The sequence below is a fragment of the Neofelis nebulosa genome, chromosome 1 (genome assembly GCF_028018385.1).
Source record: "Neofelis nebulosa isolate mNeoNeb1 chromosome 1, mNeoNeb1.pri, whole genome shotgun sequence".
Lineage (NCBI taxonomy): Eukaryota > Metazoa > Chordata > Mammalia > Carnivora > Felidae > Neofelis > Neofelis nebulosa.
The window spans coordinates 24,618,313-24,632,418 of NC_080782.1; positions in this window are offsets into that span (position 1 = coordinate 24,618,313).

Consider the following 14,106-nt stretch of genomic DNA (forward strand, 5'->3'; position numbering starts at 1 on the left):
AAGAGGCCCACTTCTTTCTCCCCGCCCAGAATGCTGCCCCGGCGCTGCCTGCCTGGGTCTATCAGGGAGGGGAGGCGACAGCAGCAGCCAGGGCTCTCAGGGGACATCAAAGGGGAAGCAGACGCTACTCATCCCTGCACAGATACCATCAGGAAGCCCATCAATGAGCCTCTTGGAATACCTCCCCTGCGGATCCTCCCAACTAGCACACGCCCCCCAACCCCCAACCGTCTCACACCTCACATGCACACACGCTCACACAGTGGCTCTCAATTGCGCCCCCGGGGGGCGACTGTGAGCCTCTGCCGACAACCAATGAGCACCCCCGGATAGGCTGCGGACTCTGCAAAAAACAGAGTGGGAGCAAACGCGCAAACTAGAGCCTTCTGCACCGCTCCAGGAAAGATGAACGGGAGGCCTGGCAGCCTGCGCCTGACTTTGCATGATTGAGAGAAAGCGGACAATCCTCCAAAGAGGCCCCCCCCCCCCCCAAGAGGAAACAAGAAGTCTGGAGCAGGCGTATTCATAGACAAGTTCTGGGAAAGCATCGGGATCTCTAAAAGGGCTGAAAGAAGGTTTTTCTCTACCAAAGCCAATTAGTAAAAACTGGAGGAGGTGCCTGCTTCTTCATATGTGAAAACAGCAATGAAAGATTTCAAGGAATATGAAACATCAAGGAAACATGACACCATCCAAGGAACACAGTAATTTTCCAGTAACCAACCCCAAAGAAACGGCACCTGCAATGTGCTCAATGAAGAATTCAGAATGTTTGTTTTGGGTGCTTCTGTTTTACAAGGATAATTCAATGAAATCAGACAGATGAATACATAACGATGAGGCCATATTTATGTATGCTATGTATATAATGAAATACTACTCAGCCATGAGAAAGGGAAATCCTGCCATTTTCAATTACATGGACAGACCTAGAGCACATTATGGTAAGTACAATGAGAACATTCATTACCAGGTCTGGGAGGATCTAATACACAGCATGGTGACAACAGTTATTAATACAGTGTTGTGTACTCGAAATTTGCTAAGAGCGTAGATCTTACGCATTCTCACCACAGACGCACAAAATGGTAATTGTGTGAGGTGATGGAGGTGTTAATTAACCTGATTGTGGTAATCTTTTCCAAATGTATACATATGTGCTCTTTAAATATATTGTACTTGTAAGTTAAACCTCAATAAAGCTGAAAAAACACTAAAATACCATTAAATATACAGTAAGTAAATACACCCAAATAGTTTTCATCTTTATAAATCCTAGGTTTAAAGTAAAATTATGATCTATCTTCTTTATATCAGAATAAATTTAGAAAATTAAAACGTCCTTTAGACCTCTTTGTTTTCTATATCCAAGTTTATGGTATGAATTTATTAAAATGCTATTTTGGGACATACCACTTCTACATTATTTCACTAAGTAAAATCTCTTTCACAAGAACTGTGTACAATCACAAAGAGCTTGCTTAGCACTTGAAAAACAGGTGTTCAAAGCACCTGTTTTGTTTGAAGAAACAAATGAAACAAAATTTGGAGGACAATTATACACTGCAACAACCAACCATAAGTTCTTCTTGGTTTATTAGATTATTATTTACTAATTTATTTTACACAGCAGACACTAAGGAGAGATTTTAGAATGTTAATATCAAGTAACTGACTACACTGTTTTTCAGTTTTCTTGATCTTTGGAGCAGTCTACATAAAAATAAATAGGATTATTTTAAGTAATGGCAATGAAGAGTGACTCAAATATTTTATGTATCTAGAGGCTTTTGCTCCTTTTTGAGCCATAAATAAAAATTTAATCTTCAAAAGCTTTCTTGTAGAAAATAACACTGTCTTAAAAATCAAACAATAGATTTTTAATACAATATTTGATTTTGCTTGGAATACATAATTAGGAATTTAGAAAAACAGGGCACAATTATGGGGATATATACACATGGAAAGAGACATTTAATAAGCTATACATTAACTTAAATTAGCAAATACTCTTATGATAGGTTTATCCAGACCTAATATTGAATATGGATTTATAAATTGTGGGTCTGTAGCCTCCATTCTATTTTTTAACTATAATAAAAATATTGTGTGAGTGCTCTGCTACAAACCTTTTCTACCCAGGAACACTGAAACCTATCTTTCACAGAAGACATATCCATCTTTACTTCTATGGATTTTGACAAAATAAGGTCTCTTCAAAAAACAGATGGTGAATGGGGCGCCTGGGTGGCGCAGTCGGTTAAGCGTCCGACTTCAGCCAGGTCACGATCTCGCGGTCCGTGAGTTCGAGCCCCGCGTCAGGCTCTGGGCTGAGGGCTCGGAGCCTGGAGCCTGTTTCCGATTCTGCGTCTCCCTCTCTCTCTGCCCCTCCCCCGTTCATGCTCTGTCTCTCTCTGTCCCAAAAATAAATAAAAAACGTTGAAAAAAAAATTAAAAAAAAAAAAAACAGATGGTGACCGAATGGCATTATAGTTACATTCAAAATTACATGGACTTTCATATCTATATGAGCTCTAGCAAGAAAATAAGAGGTGGATGGTATGAGATAAGTACTTAAAATTGTGGATTTTAGGGTAAATCCAGAACCGGAAACTACATCACCTCACAGAAAGTTTCATAAGCTACTTAGAATTCAATATATATATTTTAAATAAAGCAAAAATATATTGTCATTGTGAAAAAATATAAGACACCCTTTCATGAAGATCCAAAGATAACCATTTAGTATCCTTAATATACATACACTATAGCTTTGTCTTCCCTCCTTCCCTTATTTTCTACCTTCCTTCTTTCCTGTCTGCCTTTTTCTCTCCCTACATCTCTCCTCGTCACCTTGTATCCTTCCTTCTGTCCTCCTGTTTGTTACTTACTTATTGTCCTTTAGTTCCACATGTGCCCTTGTGCGCTGGAATCTGTATTTCCAGGACTGAGAATGTGGCTGGTGGCTTCCCACCACTCCTGACATTAAGAAGCACTGGCAGGAGATCGAACAGCAAGAGGAAGAGAGGGGACAACCATCTTCTGATTCTGACATGTGAAGGTCACCATCAGTGCCAGAGTTCACAGACACCACACTGCAGGGGGGCAAAGAAGGAGGGAGATGTACCTGGCCTTTTTGATGGTTCTATCTTTGGCTGAAATAGCACCTCATCAGTGGATCCAGAACCTACCATGAAAATATGTCCAACAGCCCAGCTGTAGAACAGCTCTGCAGACCCCAACACAGGAACATCAGCAGTTTCTCATCACTGTGCCTCACTCTTCCTTCCTGTCTGCTTTCCCAGGCCCCACCTGTTCCACTCCATCCCTCTCCCTTCTTTTCTTCTATCCTTCTACCACTTTATCCACAATCTTCTGCAATAAATTACCTCTCTTTGAGGTAATGTCTACACTTATTTCTCTTTCCCTCACTGGGCTTTGCCTAGCTATCTGTCTATCTATCTATCTATCTATCTATCTATCATTAAAAAATAAACAGAGGCATATTTTGTTTTTTGGGTTTTTTTTAAAGAGTTTATTTGGGCAAACATTGATTTGAATCAGGAAGGAGCCAATCTAGCAGAAAAAAAGGAGCTCTAAGGAGATGTACAAAATGAAGAAGCCAGAAGGGAATAGGAACAAAGAAGCTATACTAGGCAAAAGAGCAGGTTGATTATTGAAAAGTGACTTTCCTTTAGCAAATGGCAGGCATGTATCAGGCAAATTTCCTAACTAGTGCTGATCAAGAGAATCCTGACTTACTGGTTTAAGATTCCATTTCTGGGAAAGCCAAAACTAGAAGTTGCCTCAGCTTAGTACTGTGAGGCTTAACCTAAGCAACTCTATTTAGGGCCAGTTGTCTTCTTTTTTTAACACTATCATCTATCAATAGATCATATATATCATCTCTTTATATATTACTTCATATGACATATGAAACATAAATATTATGTGTGTAGTGTTTTACAAATGTTTATGTACCTATAATAATATACTGTGGATAGCATTACATATCAACAGGTATTCTTCAAAAATGCATTTATGCTAGTTTATTTGGCCAACCTTCTATAACTGAACATTGATTGAGCTGTTTCTAAGGTATTCTTACAGACAATATCGCAATTGTATAGATAATGTTTGCACACATACTTATTGTTACTGTCCTAGAACAGGACTTCCAAAAGGCATTTTTTGAAAACTTTTGCTGTGTACTGACATTTTTTTCTAAGGGTTACATCAAACTCACTCTTCCTCCTGAAGTTAATTAGAATACCTATTTCCCTCATATAATTATCTCAAATGTTATTCTTTATTTTATTCTGACACTTAATTAGTAAAAATGCCATTGTTTTGATTTCCAATGAGGCAGGATACATCTGTTATATATATGTAATATTTTATAACATATATATTTTATATTTTTTAAATGGCCCATGAGGACTTTTGCTCACTACTTTCCTGGAATGTTTGCTTTATTTTTCTTCTTTAAAATGTTACATTTCTTTCCAGAGTGCACACTAAACTTTATTTTACATCAATGTTGATCTTTTTATTTATTTCTATTTTGTGTTTCCTTTTATTTAAAAAATTACTATTAGTGAACGTAGAAGTTATTTTAAGTATAATTTTTAAACTATGCGATGTATTTACATTTACCTTTTTTTAAAATGAGTTTTATCTCTGTTTATCAGGCTTAAAAGAACTTTCCTAATAGATGTTTACAAAGATCTGCAAATATATTTTCTTCTGATTAATACCACTATTCATCTATTTACCAAAATCAGAAGTCAGGGGTTCATATTTGATAAATTTATTTTCCTTACTTATATAACAATTTCTGTTGATTCTACCTCCAAAATGTTTCCCAAACCTATCCACATGTCATATAAATTGCCTTTGCCCTCCTCCCCACTATCTTTCATCCCCAGAAATAACATAGTCGCTATTGAGCTGGTCTTTCCAGTTCCATTCTTGCTTCCTAATCAATTACCCACAATCTGAGTCATCATTATAAATCGAGTCCTCTAATCCTTTCCTAAAATCCTCTAGTACCTTACCTTATCTTAGTATTAAGCCGAAAACCTTCCCATGCTTGACTTGAGCCCTCACAACATCCCCAATCTCATTTGATGACTGAAGACAGAGCCTTCAGTCTTTAGCTTCTTAACACCCTACCTCTCTATTACTTCTCAGAAAGCATAAGCCACCACCACCACCCCCCTTTTTTTACTTTGCCACATTGGGACTTTCCTCTTGGTGTTTCTGTTCCTTGGTGACATTCTTCCCTTTGCTCTTCACATCAGTTACGTCACAATCTACACTTCTCCTTCTCACCTCAGCCTTTAACAGCCTGCTTGTTTCTATTTCATAAACCCATTTTTTTCTTTCTTAAAAACTTGTTTAGGGGCGCCTGGGTGGCGCAGTCGGTTAAGCGTCCGACTTCAGCCAGGTCACAATCTCGCGGTCCGTGAGTTCGAGCCCCGCGTCAGGCTCTGGGCTGAGGGCTCGGAGCCTGGAGCCTGTTTCCGATTCTGCGTCTCCCTCTCTCTCTGCCCCTCCCCCGTTCATGCTCTGTTTCTCTCTGTCCCAAAAATAAAAAAAAATAAAAAAAAAAAAAACGTTGAAAAAAAAAAAAACAAAAAACTTGTTTAAATAATCCTTTCTTTTCTATATGAATTCTCTATCTACCTCATGAGAGTGTAAATACGATGTAAGATTTATGAAAGAAAAAAATCCTATGTTGTTCACTGTGGTACTGTAATCCTGTCATAATATTTGACATAAAGTAGATGATAAGTAAGTGAATGTTTGCCTAAAGAAGGAAAAAAATGAATCTTCATTTTTCAAATGAAGAATTTGAGGCTTAGAAAAGTGGTTTAATTTTTTTCAATGTTAAGCCATCATTTTCTCACTAACTTAATGCGCGTGTGTTTTAATAGTTTAGTGATTATTGCAAAGAAAACAGATATCCCCTATAGTTTTAGAAGACAAATCTTTCTAACTTAGATATCATATAAGGGGCTTATCTATGGGATTCAGAATATAGTCAGTCTTAACTATATATCCCTTCCCGTATATGGCTTTATAAGTCACATTAATGACTTTGAGCTTCATTCTAAGGATTATGAGAAATCATCAAGGTCTTTTGTTGGAAAGCTATATATATGCACCTTGTGGGAATTTGGACTCGATGACCTCTGAGATTTATTCTGAAACTATGTTCCATGATTCTGTGACTTAACATTTTAAAGGCATCCATTCTAATATTCAACTAGGGAAAATTACCAACAAAGACTTCTTTGTATATATTCTGTTATAATCCTATGTTTGTAGTCAAATAATGTGAGTCCTAAACATTTTTTTCAAATTGTTTCATTAGAATTTATTTTAATCTTATTAACATGTCTGAAGTATAGCAAAGTTCTGTCAGAGAGTTTGAGAGAGTAATTTTAAGCTCTAATCTAATGGGCATATTGCACCATATGATAGAGAAGTAGATTGTATATTCTTGCTCAGTTTTTAGACCATGTATGTGCAAATATTACATCTAACTTCATATTAGATTTCACAAAAGAGAAACATGTAATTAGTATATAGAACATTTATACTTAAGACAAAATGAACTAAACTCTTCTCTCTTCTAGGTCTTGCTGTAGATGGCTTTTGTTTGTTTTCCCATTAAGGCATCTCATATCAAAGAGATCTTTTGGAACTCTCTTATCCAAAAATAACCCAAATCTCCATATGTCACCTCTATCTTATTACTCAGTTTTGTTATGTTTGTGGAACTATTTTCTCTTTGAAGGTATTTATTTATTAACTTTCCTTCTTTGTCTGTATGTAAATGCCATGAGAGTATTGACCTCATCTGTTTTGTTTCCTTCATATAATCCCAATGCCTAAAGTGGTTGTTTGCTCACAAAAAGAAACTGTCAAACAAATGAAAGGCTGACCGAATAAACGGTTATGTTAAGTTATAAAAATCCTATTTCAAATCTAAGTTTTGCTAATTATATGGCTTACTTGCTAGTTACGGGGCTTTGGTCAAATCATTAACCATGGGGGCCTTGGGTTCCCTACTTATTAAAGGAAATATTCCTTCAAAGCATTGTTTTAGTGCTAGAATGAGATAATGAATGTGAAAATACTTAGCAAACTGTAACAAATAAATGAAAACCTAAGAAATTACTATTTGTATCCTGTTGAAGAAAAATCATTTATCATCAAGGACATTTTTGAGGTAACTTGAACTCAATTAAAAATATAAGTACTCTAACCATTTCTAAACAAAGTATGTAAGAAAGATTAATTAAAATGTATTCTACCTATTGGGGCACCTGGATGGCTCAGTCATTTAATTGCCCAACTGTTGATTTCAGCTCAGGTCATGATCTCACGGTTTGTGAATTCAAGTCCCACATTGGTCTCTGTGCTCATAGTACAGAGCCTGCTTGGGATTCTCTCCCTCATTTTCTCTCTGCCCTTCTCCCCCCACCCCCCCAAAATAAATAAATAAACTTTAAAATAAAAAAAAAATAAATGTATTCTACCATCAAATTTGACTATTTCACAGTGAAACTGAACATGTCCATTGACAAAATAAATGTTAAGTTTAAACTATCAAGCCTAAAATTGAAATTGGCACCTGGAGACAGTGACATATTGCTATTTGTTATTCTTATCGTTATTTAATACAATCACATTTTGAAGAAATTAATTTTGCCAGATATGTTGTTAATTTATACAGATCCCTAAATATTGATTCAGCATATATGTTGCTTCCCCCAAAGCCTCGCATTTGCAAATAAAAACAAAATTTTACTTAGGTGGCAGACACATTGGTTAGATTACTCCTTTTTGCCTGAGGACACCACCAAATAAGTGTGAGTATCATTAAAGCCTCCCCTCCCATCATCTAAGTCTAAGACAGCATCTCCCAAAGAGCCTGAATAACTGTGGAAACTCTTCATCAGAGGTTTGAGCTTTGAAAACAATTGGTGAGAGTGTTAGGAGCCATTTTGAGCAATAGGAAATGCTTACGGACCATGTGGGGATGAGAGATCCAAATTCCAAGTGCTCCAGAGACTTTGGGTTTGTCACGTTTGCACCTGTGGAGGAGGTAGATACAGCCATGAAATCAAGGCCACACAAGGTGAATGGAAGAGTTGTGGAACCAAACAGAAGAGAATAATCTCAAGAGAAGATTCTCAAAGACCTGGTACCCACTTAACTGTGAAAAAATGTTGGGGGAACCTAGGTGGCTCAGTTGGTTACATGACCGACTTCAGCTCAGGTCATGATCTTGTGGTTCATGAGTTCAAGCCCTGTGTTGGGCTCTGTGCTGACAGCTCAGAGCTGGAGCCTACTTCAGATTCTGTGTCTCCCTCTCTCTCTCTGCCCCTCCCCTGCTTGTTCTCTCTCTCTCTCTCTCTCTCTCTTTCTCTCTCTCTGTCTCTCTCTCTCTCTCTCTTCTTTTTCAAAAATAAACATTAAAAAATAATTAAAAAAAAAGATTGTTCTTCATAGCATTAAAGAAGACACTGAAGAACACCATGTAAGAGATTATTTTGAACAGTATGGGAAAACTGAAGTGATTGAAATCATGACTGACTGAGTCAGTGGCAAGAAGAGAAGCTTTGCCTTTGTAACATTTGATGACCATGTCCATAGACAAGGTTGTCATTCAAAAATACCATAGTGTGAATGGCCACCACTGTGAAGTAAGGAAACCCTTATCTAAGCAAGAGATAGCTAGTGTTTCATCCGGCCAAAGAGGTCCAAGTGGTTCTGGAAACTTGAATGACAACTTTGGTCATGGAGGAAACTTCAGTGGGTGAGATCGCTTTGGTGGAATTCAAGGAAGTGGTGGATAGGGTGGCAGTGGGGATGGCTATCATGGATTTGTTAATGACAGAAACAGCTTTGGAGGTGGTAGAAGCTATAATAATTTTGGCAATTACAACCATCCATTTTCAAATTTTGGACCCAGAAAAGTGGGAAATTTTAGAGGCAGAAGACCTGGCCCCTCTGGTGGTGGAGACCAATTCTTTGCCAAACCACGAAACCAAAGTGGTTATGGTGGTTCCAGCAGGAGCAGTAGTTATGGCAGTGGCAGAAGGTTCAAATTACTGGCAGAAAACAAAGCTTAGCAGGAGAGGAGAGCTGGAGAAGTGACAGGGAAAGTACAGGTTACAGCAGATTTGTGAACTCAGACAGGCACAGCGGTGGCAGGGCCTAGCTGTTATGAGGAAGACATGTTTTAGACAATACTCATGTGAATGGGCAAAAAACTCAAGGACTGTATTTGTAATTAATTGTATAACAGGCTATTTTAGTTTCTGTTCTGTGGAAAGTGTAAGTCATTCCAACGAAGGGTTTTACTGAAGTTTTTGTTTGTTTGTTTGTTTGTTTGTTTGTTTTCACACATGCTGCTGATTGCTAAATATAATAGTCTGATCCCAACACTGAATAAATGTCCTTTTAGAAATGTGCTATGTAAAGTCAGTCTACTCTGAAGCCATCTCTTGGTAAACTACCCCAACGCTGTGAAGTTAGAATTTCTTCAGGGTGATAGCAGGTTCCATTCGAAATGTATTTGCAACCTGCTTGAGCACAGAAGCCATTGTCTCCACAAACCTTGGTGTAGTTGAACTGACAGTTAATGTGGTGTGATGTGGAGATTACCATTAAAAGGGTCCCCCAAACAAAGTCCTGGAGTTTATTTGGTTCTTCATCTGATTGTTGGAACATCCTATGCAATATATCTAAATTGAATTATGGTATCAGATAAAATTACAGATGGGATTAAAACTTGTATATCATCTATCATGTGTAATAAATAAATGGTTTAATATTCTACTGAAAAAAATTACTTAGGAGAGATTTTTCTTGAATATATAGTTGCCTTTCATACTTGGAACCTTAAGATACACTAAATCTAAAGAGATTATACGTGGTAAAATCCACACAATATTTTGTTTATAATTATCGCTCAATCAACAGTTTAAGCATAATAATTTTTGAAGGTATAAAAAGTGGAATTTGTATTTAAATCTCAAAGATATTTTCTGACAACCAATTTCATTACATAAAAACACAAGGGTATTAATTCCGAGACCAAATGTCAGTTTCATATATTAAAATGTGTATTATATATGCCTCAAATTCAAGTATATATGCATGAAGTAAGCACAGCTTGCCTCTAGAGCTACCAATAATTGATAATTCCAGCATAAGCAATCTGATTTACTCAAATTAATGCATCTAGGGGCTTTAATTTTCCATATTTGTGCTTAAAGCATTACTCGATGTGGATTTAACGGGCAAAAGTTAATATTTTTATCTTTATTCAGCCGAAAAATCTAAGAAAAGTGTTGCCTGACAATCATAAATCAAAAGCAGAGAAGAGCCTGTGCCGACCAATCCTTGTTCTGTGGTCAGCTTGGCTTAGTTTCCTCTAATATCTAGCAACAGAGGCCATGATGTGGAATTAAAAGCATTCTTACTACATACACAGACTGATTGTGTGGTATGATTCTGCTCTTCCTAAGACAGCCCATGAATTCCTATAGCCCTTGGTGCCACCCAGTGCTAATTCTTTCAATATTTCCGAGAGCCTGCCCTATACACAATGACATGGTAAGCACAGAAGAAGATCCAAATTTGAATAAAATACTCTCCCTGAATTTAAGTTATTTATGATAAAATAGGTGCGACACATATGCCCTGTCAAACAAAATGTGTAAGAAATTCTTTACAGGCTACAAAAGTAATTCACTAGGAATAAGAAAAAGGGAAGATGACCTCTAAAGAAGAGGTCATATACACTAAGAACACCCTCTTCACTTCTAATTCTCCCCTTCTTTTATTCTTCCTGTATTACAATACTGCACTTAATAGCAACAGCAACGCTAGATCTTCACATGATCTCTTGCCTAATCTTTACACTACTCTGAGGAAGTAATGATAGTAAGGTCATTTACCAAAAATTGAACCTGTCTCTCAACATTGTTACAATACTAATGAAGGTCACCTTGCTGGTATCAAGGTCAGAACTCAAACCCAGAACTGTGTGATTCCAAAGCATAATCTTTTATCCACCTTGCTATACTGGTGTTCACACTTCATTTTGAAGGAAAACGGGAAACTGTTTTGCAGGACTGGACAAAGGGCATTTGACTCTGAGGGAACATAGGGTACAAATAAAGACACTGAGCTGTGAGCCTACATGGTGTCATGAAAGGACAGATAGTTTGAATGAGGCTGGAGGTAAGAGGTACCTGGTAAGAGTAGCAGAAAATGAAACTGAAAAGACTTAGGACCAGATCATAGAGCACCTTTCTAAGGAAGTAGAATTTTATTTTTAAAAATTGTGGTGCCAATATTATTTTTCTTCAGCAGATAATAACATTATTTTATATGCAATACAGTAAGGATTGTTCAATGTACGACATTTAAAAGGCATCAAATAAATGTCTAATAAATCAAATAATGGGATGAAGTAGAGGATCTATTAAGGTATCCTTAGGAAGACAGGAAGCAAGTTCATAAACTATGGCAGTAGAAAGAACATTAGATTCATTAGATGAAGAGTAAGGAAAACTTCGTTTAAACCAACCTTAGCCATTAACTAACTTGGAGATAGTTTTTTGCTTGTTTGGTTGATTGGGGTTTTTTTTGCCTCCACAAAGCCTCAGAGCTCTCATTTGAACTCATATAAAGAATAGGGAAATAAAAATCCCCAAAGTTTCTTAGCTCTAAAATTATATGACTTTCATCTAGTAATAGGAAAGGGTACACATTTATTTTTAACTAAAATAATCGCAAGTATAACCATATCAGACCTTTGTTGTCTATGGGATGTATTTGTCACAAGGGGCAAATGATTTCTTTTTTCCATGTTTATTTATTTTTGAGAGAGAGACAGAGCACAAGTGGGGGAGAGGCAGAGAGAGAGGGAGACACAGAATCTGAAGCAGGCTCCAGGCTCTGAGCTGTCAGCACAGAGCCCGATGCGGGGCTCAAACCGACGAACCATGAGATCATGACCTGAGCCGAAGTCAGACGCTTCACTGACTGAGCTACCAAGGTGCCCCAGGGGCACATGATTTCTATGAGAGAGGCAGTAATAATATCATTCATGTGGATGCTAAATATGAGTGAGGAGTATTTCTGTGAAAATAATGAGTTCAGGTTGGAGCATGAATGGCAGATTAAAGCAGACTCATTGAAAATGCCCAATGAACAGCCACACTGCAAATCAGGAGCACAGGCAAATACTCCAAACTGGAGGTATGATCTAAGATAACATACCTGGGGGTTACAGCTGAAGCATCATGAGGAAGTTGATAAAATCCAGAGAAAATTATTGGAATAGAAGGAAGGAATCAGTGGCACAAATAGATGCCTTAAAGAAAATGTATCAGTGGAGGGGACTGTGAACTTTTTAAAAATAGTTTCATTTGCTAAAGAGTCTGAAGCCTAAGAATAATGGGCTAAAGAGTTTTAAAGGAAAAACTGAATGTAGCACAATTATTTCAATATTATTTGGAGATGTAGGAAAGAGGAAAATCTGTAAGGCCTCTTTAGTGTGTAAGCAAGATCCAATAAAGATGTTTTAGAACTAATGCAAGCTAACTAGATATCCTACACTAGGATAAAGTCATTTTGCATGTGTTGAGTATTCAGAAATATATGTTGAACTGAACCAAATAAGATCTAGTTGGACAAAAAGGTGAAAATAGAAAACAACCATTTGAAAAAGTATTGACAACATAGAAAGCTAAAGATCTATAACAGAGAAAGTCAAGAGGAGAGAAAAAGAGGAAAGGTATTATCAATAAAATTATAACAAACAAATAAATATAAAAATAAATTGGGACAGGGGAGCCTGGGTGGCTCAGTCGGTTGAGCATCCAACTCTTGATTCAGGCTTAGGTCATGACCTCTCAGTTCGTGGGTTTGAGCTCCAAGTCAGCCTCCGTGTGGACACTGCAGAGCCTGCTTAAGATTCTCTCGAGATTCTTTCTCTCCCTTTCTCTCTTCCTGTCTCTCTGCCTCTCCCCGTACTCCCTCCCTCTCTCTCTCTCTCTCAAAATAGATAAATAAACATAAAAAAATAAATTGGGACATAGTATTAAAAAAGAGGAAAAACAAAACAGGTAAATATGCTAATTAACTTCAGGAATGCAAGGATTGGGCAAGTGTAGAGGTAAGGTGAGTCAAAGAACGTCTTCTCTGATGGTCTATCTTTTATATATACATACAATTATATACATATATAACTGACAATATTTGGTACCATGGATGAGAATGCTGAGTGGCCGCGCAGTAAAGATTTAGAATTTCCTGAGAAAGACTGGGCATTTACACACATCAAGGAAATCTGAGCCAAATGTGGATAGCATGAAATTCTAATGCAGTCCAACATGAGGAGTCTCCACATATCTTGGCTCTCTTCAACTAGGCTTGTACAACTCAGGAAAAGGAGAATACAAGAGGGGTAACACATGATAGACATGTAATCAATATTCAGTTTCTTTCCCCTTGCTTCTCCAAGTATAATGTGCCTTCAAAGCACAGAATGCTGAACTAAATCATAGATAAATGTAGTTGGGCATCCAAGCACCTAGGAGACCAGATTGCTGGAAAAGCCATCTGCATACTTGTGAAGTTTTCCAGAATGGAGACTGGCGTGGAGTTTCTAACTTTATTGCAAGTGGATTTCTTTTCTCGATTGCAGATAATTTGAACTTTAAGCATTGTGGCCATTGAAGGATTATGTCAGAAAAGAGTGACCGGTGCCTACGAAGGGATGGGATGCCAAAGCAGAGGGAACAAAGAATTTCCAGGATGTTTCAGGGGATTGAGATCAATAGGTCCTGTCAGTGTTCGCCAACGATGTGGGAGAATATCCCAGGATGTGATGGAGACACACCCATTGAAGTGGACCCTAGACATCAGGGCACAGCGTAAGGGCAAAGGTTTTAATAGCTAAGTTTGACAGAAGCTGCAGAGCTACCCGATTTCAGGGATTATGTGTGTTTAGATACTGAATGTTTCCACAGTGATTGACAGCAATTGAAACTTAGAGGTCCTGCCTCAGTT